Source organism: Zalophus californianus, chromosome 3, assembly GCF_009762305.2.
Source record: "Zalophus californianus isolate mZalCal1 chromosome 3, mZalCal1.pri.v2, whole genome shotgun sequence".
Classification (NCBI taxonomy): Eukaryota; Metazoa; Chordata; class Mammalia; order Carnivora; family Otariidae; genus Zalophus; species Zalophus californianus.
Window position 1 is genome coordinate 71,211,941 of NC_045597.1, and position 11,874 is coordinate 71,223,814.

The window sequence follows — 11,874 nt, forward strand, 5'->3', positions numbered from 1 at the left end:
ACTCCACAGATTCTGGATTTCATTTTATAGCTAAAGCCATATGAGAGGTTAACTGCCTCTTTCTTGATCTCAAATTCAATTTCCCCAGATAAAGAATCTGCCCGTAGTTTAATTAGCTATGGCTTGAGGGGGAGGATGACAAAGTCTCCTAGTAAAAACGTGGACACATGAACCCACTTCCAGGGAACTGACGGGAGGAGTAATAAGTTTTAAGAGAAATAAGAAAGGGGAAGATGGCTCCTAGCTGGGCAGACATCCAGTGTGTTTTATTATACTCAAGTATTATTCTAAGAATGTGTGTCTGTGTGTGTGTCTGTATATAGGAAATTTCTAATTTCTAATTATCACAGTCCTGCAAAGTATCATTATCTTCTTTATAAACTGAGGAGAGTGAGGCTGAGAGGTTAAATTAGCAGCCCAAGATCACAGGTGGTGAATGACTGCACTTAGATCCAAATTCAAGTCTGCCTGATGCCCAAGCCTGTGTTCTGTTCACTCTACTACATTCTGTTAGTCTAGGCTCTCCTGCAGGTAGCTTGTTTGAGAGTGTGACCCCAGAGAATAGTCTATGAGAAATAGAGGGATGGCTTTTGGCTTTCGGCTCGGGGAGGCAAAGGTGCAACTTTCTTCGATCGTCCCGAATCCGGGTTCATCCGACACCAGCCACCTCCGCCATGCCGCCTAAGTTCGACCCCAACGAGATCAAAGTCGTGTACCTGAGGTGCACCGGTGGCGAAGTCGGTGCCACGTCTGCCCTGGCCCCGAAGAGAGGCCCGCTGGGTCTGTCTCCAAAAAAGGTTGGTGATGACATCGCCAAGGCAACCGGTGATTGGAAGGGTCTAAGGATTACGGTGAAACTGACCATTCAGAACAGACAGGCCCAGATTGAAGTGGTACCTTCTGCCTCTGCCCTGATTATCAAAGCCCTCAAGGAACCACCAAGAGACAGAAAGAAGCAGAAAAACATTAAGCACAGTGGAAATATCACTTTTGATGAGATTGTCAATATTGCCTGACAGATGCGACACTGATCTTTAGCGAGAGAACTCTCTGGAACCATTAAAGAGATCCTGGGGACTGCCCCGTCTGTGGGCTGCAATGTAGATGGCCGCCACCCTCATGACATCATAGATGACATCAACAGTGGTGCGCTGGAATGCCCGGCTAGTTAACTACAAAGGAAAATGTTTCAATAAAGGATCATTTGACAACCAAAAAAAAAAAAAAAAGAAAGAAATAGAGGGATGACCCCAGGAAGGACAAAAAGCCAATTCAAGGATCCTTTTTAAATTGGCAACCCTTTTGAATATCTGCTACTTGATCATGTGGCAGCTTCTGCAGAACCCTGCAAAACGCATCTCAGAATTGGCTTCCCTGAGGATCCAAGAGTGGGGAAGTATTTTTCATGAGCTTCTGTCCCTCAGTGGTCACGGGTGGCCCTATAGACCCTAACTGCCTGGTTTCCAGATTGTGCGTGTCTGAGGGCCTGGTGGTTCCATAGGAATCCTTGGCCCTGGGCCCAGAAACAAGAGTTCCCAGCACAGGCTCAAAGCAAGGTGCTGTCAGGCTGCATCTACACAAGGCTGATAGAAGCCTATGCAGGACTGGGCACCCATGACAGCTTTTGAAATAAGTGGTGAAATTGAGAAGACATGAGTGGTGCCCAGAAAGCTCTGAGACATATTGACCAGTTAGAATGAGAATGTAGAATGGGAATCTCAAGTGTCACCATTCCTTCGTCCGTTCAGTCATCAACCTTGCCAAGTAGTATGTGAAGTGTAAGAGAAATTGAAGTGAGTCTAGCTGAGTTTCAGATACTAACCAAAAAGGAAATAGACAATATGGTAGAGCGTGGTAAGTGGTTCAGGAGAAGAATACGAAAGAATAAAAAAATACAGAAGAAAGACACCTAACACAGTGCGTGTGTGTGTTAGAATGTCATATCATTTTCCTAAAGCTTGGTCTTAAAACGCAAATAGTAGTAGCCAATTGGGGAGAAATTTAACTATCGACTCTATGTTCCAATTAAATTTTAACATTTTAATATTACATTTCCCAAGTGAGATCATTGTGTTGTAGTTATATAAGAGAATATCCTATTTTTAGGAGATACATGCTGAAGAATTTAAGAGTAAAGTGTCATAATGTCTGCAACTTACTCAAATGATTCAGCAAAAGCAAATACATATGTGGCCATCAGGGTAGAGCAAATGAACACAAATGTGGCAAAATGTTAACAACTGATAAATATAGGTGACGGGCTAATGAGTGTTTATGGACTGATCTTACAGCTTTTTGAAATTTTCCAAGATAAAAAAACTGGAGGAAAAAATTAATTGGGGGCCATGAGCAGGGGTTGAGAGAAGGTGAGGAAGAGTGGTCTAGGATGAGATGGTGACAGGCACCAAAGCACGAAAAGCTTGAGGCTTTTCAGAAATGGCGAGTGGTTGGGTATGACCGGACCAGAGACAGCTGATGGTGGCAGCATGGCAAAAGTGAGGCAAGAGAAGGTGGTGAACTGTGCAAGCGTGTCAGGGCCGCATCCCGAAGGCCTTGGGGTGACACTGAAGGATTCCACGCATCTTTTGTGTTTTAGGTTGGTCACATCAGCGGGAGTTTAAGAAGACCGAATTAGAAAGAGTCGAAATCATGGCAGAAGGATTAGTTCATGGGACATTACTGTAGTTCCAGGGACAAATCCTGTAGGCCTAGAGGAAAATGGTGCCAAAGATCAAATGGAGAAGACACCTTTGCAACTAGATAGGGCAGAAGAATCAACAGGACTTAGCCATCAAGTTCACTTGGTGCAGAAGAAGGCTGATGTAGTTCAGTTCAGTTGATGACTCTTTTAAACCCAAAGGTAAAGAAGGCTTGTGGAGGGATAAAACTGTCGAGCTTCTCTAGCCATGACTGATAAATTAAGGAGATTCGTTTATACATCAAAGATTTACTTCTCTTTCATCTCCATATCTGGTATTGCTTGGCATATTGTAGGTATTCAATAAGTTTTTTTGAAAAATTTGTTTTAGAAATCATGATAGTGGATAGTAACGTGCTTCCTTCAGTTGCTGATACTCAGGGGAAATATGCTTTATATTTTGTTAATGTTTTCTCCCTGAGGGTTAAGCATTTGGTGAACATCTGTCTCCAAACACCTGTTGGACTGGTTTACGTGCAGTCTACAGTGAACACATGCCAGGGTAGGGCCATTTAAAGTACCTGCACTTTTTAAAACTACCAGATGTGTCTAGAATTAATTTTGTCTTCGATCGGTTAGTTTATTGTCTCAGTTTAGAAAGTACAGATATTTCTGAGTCTTAGTGAACTTGATATATGAAGTGTGCATTTACAGAATTTGCAAAGTAGGAAACATTTCTATTTCCTATAATGTCAATTTTCAAATGTAAAAATTTCCTCCTGGTTGTGATTCCTGTGCTTGAGTAGCAGTGACAGAACAGATACGGTGCAGAAGCCAAGCTCACCTAGACATTGCAGATACCCTGGCAAAAGAGGTGGCCTGGGTGTGTCATCAGATGATCCCTAGGGATGGGAGCAATTCCTTTGGTGGGTCATGAGCTGAACAAAGAAGGCAAGTAAATGGTAGATCGTTAGATCTTCGAGAGGTTCCCGAAGTCAAGGAAACACTGAAGATGTCAGGCCTCGATTTAGATTTTTTTTTTGTCCTTGACATCCCTCCCCACCGTGTTAGGGAGACCATGTGCTCCCACCCTGCCCAGCCACGGACTTATCACACCTGTTACAGTAGCTGATAATTGCCTGCTTTCCTCCTTTGACTTTACCTAAGTGCTATGAAAGCCACCCACCTTTGTGTCTCTAGCATTTCATATGGTGCCTAGCACAAGGTCAGTGCCCCCATAGGTTTTACAAGTATGAATGAACATATAGACAAATGCACATACATGACCTTCTAAAAGGATCACAGTTCCCAATAGTCAAAACCGGCTTAACCCTTTTCTTTGTAATGAGTTTCAATTTAGTATTTTAAAGAAAACATGAGATTTTTTCGTAGTACACACACACACACACACACACACATTCCATTCAGAATCCTAGTAAATATGAATATTAACTTGTAAAATAATAAGCTCATGTGCTTTAAAAATTAGTGTTGTTTTAGGATCTACCAAATATAGGACTGCTACCCCAGATCTTTCAGATACGGGCCAGACCTTTTTCTGATTGTTTTGATTCCAAAAAAAATAAAATTTCAGGACACCAAGAAAGAAAGCAGCCAAAAGGAGCTCACACTATCCCTTTATTTACTATCAGGAACACTGTTCGTAGTGACTGCTTCCAGCTCTCTGCACAGCGCTATCCAAGACCAGCACATCCGATTGATCTTAGGGACAGACCCTGAGGAGTTAGTCCCCAACTCACAGCACAGCTTTGTGGGCAACTGCTTCCATGGGAGACATGCTCTGACTCTTTTTATGTCCCCTAGGGCAACAACTGTAGGTCCTGAGTGACATCTTATCATAACTCAGTGGAAACACTGAGAAGCAAGCAAGCATAATTCTGGGCAAAGAAGAACTTCTCTCATAAAATTTTTGCAAACAGTACATATTCTCTAATTTTGTTACAGTGCATATAATTTATCTTTTGGGAAAGAAGCACACAGATCTTGATGTAATTTGTGTACTAGTCACTGCCTATTAATGAAATACACTTCTTAGTTGAAGGGAAAATATTTTAGTGATTTCAGAGTTTCCCATAACAGATGCTTATGTCCCTGTTTAAAAACCTGAAATACAGTGGTGTTATTATTGCAAGTTCTCGTAAGAAAATACCATTAGAGAAAACGCAAAAAAAGTGATGAGAAAGGGCTTTCCATTATAAAGTGAGAATTTTTATTTTCTCCTAAACGTAGGTGACTAACTCAGACTTTTATTTTATTTTTTTAATGCTAGAGTCCTGTTGGTAAAGACCCTTATCCCATGTTGTTAGATAGCTATTGCAATAATAATGCTGTATAACAATTTACCCCAAACGCAGTCGTTTACAATAACATGTATTTATTCTCATACTCATGGGTCTCAAGCTGATCAAGGGTAGCTCATATAGGATGGGCTCAGTTGGGTTGCTCTGCTTCCGGCTGTGGGTAAAGGACACTAATATTTAGTCAAATGAAAATAACCTTGCCCTATATGATGTTCATTAGGTTTTGTCACCATACATAATTATTAAACTTTCACTGTAGCAACAGTATTTTATGAAATGAAAGGATAAAATAAGAAAATTTATAACTAGAACAGTGCCTTGCCTGCAGCAAGTTCTTAAATAATATTTGGAAAAAGATAAAGCAATGGAGTTTTTAAAAACTCAGAAATGATAAAAATTTTCTGACAACTATAACATTTAAAAGCAAATGTTGGGGAAATTCTGTTTGACAAAGCTAAGCAGCAGACCACTTCCCCCATTCACTTTATTGTTCATTATGTTCAAAACATTCTCAGGAGGATTTCAGGTCTAACGTGGCCAATTGAGCATGTTTATCTCTGCTCCCTGCCTAAAACCCATTGAAACGATAGTAAATGAATAAAATAGGTATAAATACATTTTGAAAGGTGGAATACAGAAAGACAAGTGGTAATGAACAGCAGAAAGCTGAAACCTGCCTTCAAGAGTGTGTGTTCACGTGCGGAGAGGTTAAGTCAAATTTCAAAAATGGAGGCCTTTCAGTACCTGTGAAGTTGGGTTTGGGGCAAGGTTGAAAGCTAAAGAATTAATTTAAAAAATTATATAAAAATTCATCAAGGGGCGCCTGGGTGGCTCAGTTGGTTAAGCGTCTGCCTTCTGCTCAGGTCATGATCCTGGAGTCTGGGGATCGAGCCCCGCTCATTGAGCTCCCTGCTCAGCGGGGGGTCTGCTTCTCCCTCTCACTCTGCCCCTCCCCACGCTCGTGCTCTCTCTCTCAAATAAATAAATAAAATCTTTTAAAAAAAGCATCAAACTTTCAGATCCCCGTATCCAACAATACAGTTAAAGAAACCACTCCTCGCAAAGCATAAAATGTGAGGTTCAGTCTCAAGCACTAACAGAACGTTCTGTGATGAAGGAAATGTTTTATATCAGCATTGCCCACCATCACGTGGCTCAACGGTCAGTGTGGCTGGTGTGACTGAAGAACTAAATTTTTAATTTAATCTTAATTAACTTACATTCAAGTGGCCACATGTGGCTAGCAGCGACCATGCAGGGCAGTGCAGCTCTAGACCCAGGGACACCAGGCACTGCCAAGAACAGGGATGGACTATCTTACTGAGTAATGGAAATTAAGTAAAATTCTACACAGTGAATTGTAAGATCTGTCAACCTTTTCTACTGTTTGGAGCCCAGATTGGAGGATTCCTTCCTGAGGAAATCGACCTGCCAGAGAGGAAAGATCTATAACCCCCACGGTGTGGCTGGCACTCCGCCTCCTCATCCTGTGTACGGCAGGCACCCCCCCCCCACACCCGGAGCTCCAAGTCCTTTTTTTAAATGCCTTTTTTTAAATGCCTCACTCTTAAATATGATGAGGCAGCCAAGGATCACCACACATTTGAGGAAAGCTGGCCCAAAGAGAGACAAACAGAAAAAGGGAGCTGAAAGCAAGATATTACAGTGAGTGTAAGAAAAAAAATTTTTTTAATTTCTTAGAAAAGAGAAGACATTGCAACAATGAAACAAGATCAGGATGCTATTTTAAAAAATCAGAAAAAGAATTTTAAATGTCTCGGAGATGAAAAAAATAATAAGACAAAAACGCAGTAGAAATATTGGAAGATAAAGTTGAGATATCCTCTCAGAAAATAAACCAAAAAGAAAATTGAAAGGAAGGTTATGAGCATTAGAGTTCCAGAAGGAGGGGCGCCTGGGTGGCTCAGTCTTTAAGCATCTGCCTTCTGCATGGGTCATGATCCCAGGGTCCTGGGATCGAGCCCCACATCGGGCTCCCTGCTCTGTGGGAGGTCTGCTTCTCCCTCTCCCCTTCTCCCTGCTTGTGTTCCCTCTCTCGCTGTGTCTCTCTCTGTCAAATAAATAAATAAATAAATCTTAAAAAAAAAAAAAAAAGAGTTCCAGAAAGAAAGAACTAGAAAAGGAAAACGGAAGAAAAGGAAGAATTTACCAAAGAAGCAGTTCCCCAAAATTTCTCTAAAATGAAAAAAGTAAATATTCAGATTGAAAAGGCTGAGTCCCCAGCCAAAAAAATGGGGAAAAGCCTCACGACAGCCAACAGAAGTGCATACATCTCTTTAGCCAAGGCCGTGTACAGAAATATTTATGGGACCACCATCTTTCATAGCCAGAAACTGAAAACAATGAAAAGCCCATCAACATTAGCATTGGGTAAAATTAATCGCAGTATGTTCAGACAATGAACAAGAATGAATGAATGACCATTACATGCAGGTGACACAGCTGAATCTCACAAACTTCATGGTGAGTGAAAGAGACCAGGAGTAAAAGAATACATATTGTATGACTTAATTTCTATAAAAATTCAAAAACAGGCAAACTCTGGATCTATGGTGTTAGAAATTAGGATAGTGGTTACCACTAGGGGCAGGCAGGGGCTGGAAGCAGGCTCTTGGTAGTAGTCTTGTTTGTTAATCTAGGTACTAGTTCCACAGTACGTGTGAATTTTGTAAAAATTCATCAAGTTGATATTTATGATTCGTGCTGTCTTCTGTAAGTATATTATTCTTCAGTAAAAAGCTGACATTTCAGAAAGTTCCATACCCAAACACACCATAGTGAAATTTAGAACCAGAGATAAAACCCTTGAGTGTGACTGAGTGGGGGTGGGGAGATAAAAGGATAAAGACAGAAAATAATTTAAGACTTCTTAAAAGTGATGTTGGAAACTACAAGACAATGGAGGAGTGCCTGTAACATTCCAAGGGATTATTATTTCCAATCTTAACAGTCAGGTGAGGAGGTGATGTTATAAAAATGTTTCGTGAAACACAGTCTCAAAAAATGTGCACCCATGCATCCTTTTACAGGCAGTTTCTAGAAGATACTACTTCACAAAAGTAAGAGAACAGGGAAGACAGTGTCCAGGAAGCAGAAAAGACGGAAAGAGAATCTCCAAGATGGCGGTAAAAAGAAATCTCAAAACTGCCACCCTGCAACAGGCGAGCAGTGCATCTGTGCGGCTTATGTCAGGAGGACAAGGGTTCTAGAAGGGGTAGAGCCGAGATGTAGGCTGAGGTGTGGGAGGAGGTGAACAGCTCTCTTGGAGAGTAGGGTGGTGAGTGGTGGTGAGCACATAGAAATGTAAGCAAATGAAAACAGAAAAGATAATTCCCGACTGTAGGAAAACAAAGACGGACAGGAAAGGAAATGTCATGATGGTACATTACAGTGAACAATATTTACATTTTATAATGTAAGTGTTGAAAAATGACTTAATTTTTTTAAACCTTCATATTAGGAAATTAAGGGGGGGGGGCGGAAAGTGCATTGTATCCTGAGAAAGAAGTTAGGAACAAGGTCCGAGTCCTAATAGGCTATGAAAGGAGGTCAGTACTATCAATACTGTGTGTGTATAATACTTTGATAATTAATTTTCAAAACAGTAATCATCAGTAAAATAATAATTGGTCCATCTGCAACACAAGAGAATTGTTTCTTACAGTAACTTCTATTTAAATGGAGAGAAAATAACGTTTTCCATTTCTTGATCATAAAGTGCACTTTAGTGTTTTTGTCCAGTTCTGTTAATGTTAGAAAATCAAATTTAAAGCACAATGTTAGAAAATCAAATTTAAAACATGCTTCTGTTTTCTGAGTTAATGTTCTTTGTAATAATTACAAAAGTGGACTTATATTACTTGAATGTGTTGCTTAGCTTTTGCTTATAGTGTATTCCTGTCACAACTGTGTGGGGGAAATAGGAAAAAAAAAAAGGTGTGCATTAGTTCAAATAAGTGGAATAATCAAATTTAGTAAGCATGGCACCTGACCTCTTTGTAGTTTTCCTGCTAAAGCAGTTAATCCTAGAAATTTTTATTCCAAAGGCCCAGGTGGTTAAAATGGGCCTGGTGGAAAAGATGCTCCTTCCTCTCTTCTTTCTAGCATTACTCATCCTTTTGGCTTCGAGAAAGTAGCAACACACACACATGCACACGCACTCACCCTGTTTATGCGCACACCTTTTAATGAAGTCTTTGATTCCTCCAGAGTGGTGAATTTCACAAGAAGTTCTCTTATCATTTTCATGAGAAGCAATTTATATTTTCCAAATCTTGACAATTATGAAACTTCAGAATGAACTGAGCAAGTATGGAAGTTCTCCCCTTATCTTCTCTGAGGGCTGACAAAATAGAGCTTCCGATGACCTCCCTCTGTTTGTGCTGGAGGCTTGTCAACACAGGGTTTGAAGTTTGTGATCACTTTGTGAGAGGGCAGATGGAGAAAGCCCAAATGGGGAAAGCTCTAGAGAGGAGTCTTATCCAAGTTGTCATGATCAGGGGCCTCACAGAAAATACAAATAACACGACACAGACTCGGGAAATCAGCACTCATTCACATTCCCTCTCTTAACCTATGTCAGCCTTTGACCAGTCTCTTCAGTGTTGTAAACGGGAGACAGTGCAAACCAAACTGATAGCAGGGTGAAAATGCAGATCTCCAAAAAGATGGAAGATTCCATGGAGTCCTTAAAAGTGATGTTCAAAAACCGCCTAAGTCACAGGAAAGAGATAGTTTCACAGAAACTAGAAAAAGAATCACTAAGGATAATACCATGAGAGATGCCTCAAAAAGAATGATGTGAATTTTTAAAAATTTGAGAGTGGCCCTTGGAAAATTGATGAGCTCTTCCTTTAATATTTGTGAGAAAAAAAATGACCATTTTAGTAATCAAGCTGTATAATGCAAACCTGAAGTGAAGGGTATTACATTGTGCCAGCACATATTGTTGTCAGATAAAATATAGCCCCTGAAGTCAGTAATTTACTCACTTTGTTCATTCTGAGAACTAGCATGATATTGCAATAATATATAAATTTTGATCAACATAAAAAGAAGTCAACATTTTCATAGTATTAAGTTTCATCAATTAAGCCTTCTTTCCCCAAAAAAAGATTTATTTACAAAATTTAGCAGTGATTTAAGTGAATTCATTTTTTAAAAAGTTTTTATTTATTTGAGAGAGAGAGAGTGCACAGGGGCGGGGTGGGGGTCAGCCTGCAGGAGGAGCAGGGGAGAGGGGAGGGGAGGGGCAGGGGAGGGGGAAGGGCAGAGGCAGAGGGGGAAGCGGACTCCCGCTGAGCAGGGAGCCCAATGCATAGCTCAATCCCAGGACCCAGGGATCATGACCTGAGCCAAAGTCGGATGCTTAACCAACTGAGCCACCCAGGTGCCCCCTAATGAATTCATTTATGTCAATTTCTTTGGATAGAAGGATCTCCTGGAGTACTTTTAAAATGTATTATTTTGGGGCGCCTGGGTGGCTCAGTCGGTTAAGCATCTGCCTTCAGTTTGGGTAGTGATCTCGGGGTCCTGGAATGGAGTCCCGCTTCGGGCTCCGGGGTCAGTGGACAGTCTGCTTCGCTCTCTCCTTCTGCCTCTCCCCCCAGCTCGTGTGTGCTCTCTTTCTCAAATAAATAAATAAAATCTTTTTTTTAAAAAAAAAAGAGGGACTTCAAAATACAAATCTTTGGAAATTATTTTGTCTTCACTGATTAGCATTTCAATGTTCTGCCCTTTAATGAAATGCTTTTATTAAAGGGCGTTGTAAGAAATAAAATTTATATATATAATGAAATTCTAACTGCATTGGTGTAAGAAGGCAGTTTAGAGCATTGATTTCTCCATCATTTTTGTGAAATCTACTCCATACCCCCAACCCCTCCCCCCCCCACACACACCCCCGCCCCGTTTCGGTAGGGCCCCAGATATAGGCACCTTGCCCTGAGGTCCACTAACTGGAAAGCCTGGGTTGAATGCAGGGGTGAATGTCACAGGCTCTAGGGCCAAGAGAGAAGGGTGAATGCACTACAAAGCCAGGGGGACAGATGAGGAGGCCCAAAGAAGAGTAAAAAAGTTTCGTGGAGGGTTGGAGGCAGAAACTAGAGCAATTTCCTCAGCCAAAGAGGATAACTGCAGTTGTTTTTTACTATGGGTGGCCATGGCCCTAGACTAGATGGGAAGGGAATATAGCTCACTGCTTAAGATTCTCTGAGAACATAGGCAAAACCCTAGATCCCCGGGGGAAATGTATGATTCTTCTCTAACCATAAAATTATGTAATTGTCTCCCCTTTTACCTTTTGTCTTAAATTCTAGTAAAATACACCTAAAATGTATCATCTTAACCATTGTTAAATGTACAGTTTAGTACTAATAAAGTACAAGTATACTTTAATGTTAAGTATATTCACATTGCATCTTGAGATGTGGATCTTGAGAACTTTCTCATTTTGCAAAACTGAAACTCCTTAAACTCTGTGTAAACAACAGTAGCCATTTCCCCCTGCCCCCCGCTCCTGGCAACCACCACTCTACTTTCTTTTTCTATGAGTTTGCCTACTTTAGATGCCTCATATAAGTGGAATCTCACAGTAGGTGTCTTTTAGGGACTGGCGTATTTCACCAATCATAATGTCCCCAAGGTTCATCCGTGTTGTAGCAAGTGACAGAATTTCCTTCCTTTTAAGGCTAAATAATATTCTGTTGTGTGAATATGCCACTTTTTGTTTATGGATATTTGGGTTGCTTCCATCTTTTGACTATGGTGAAGAATTCTTTTATGAACATGGGTATAGGGGCACCTGGGTGGCTCAGTCGTTAAGCGTCTGCCTTCAGCTCAGGTCATGATCCCTGGGGATCGAGCCCCTCATCAGGCTCCCTGCTCCCCGCTCCG

The 11,874-nt window shown here is 41.0% G+C and overlaps 1 pseudogene; it reads left to right on the forward strand.

The window, feature by feature from the left end:
• Positions 1–592: 592 nt before the first annotated feature.
• LOC118356822 lies at positions 593–1,172 on the forward strand (annotated as a pseudogene).
• Positions 1,173–11,874: the final 10,702 nt, after the last annotated feature.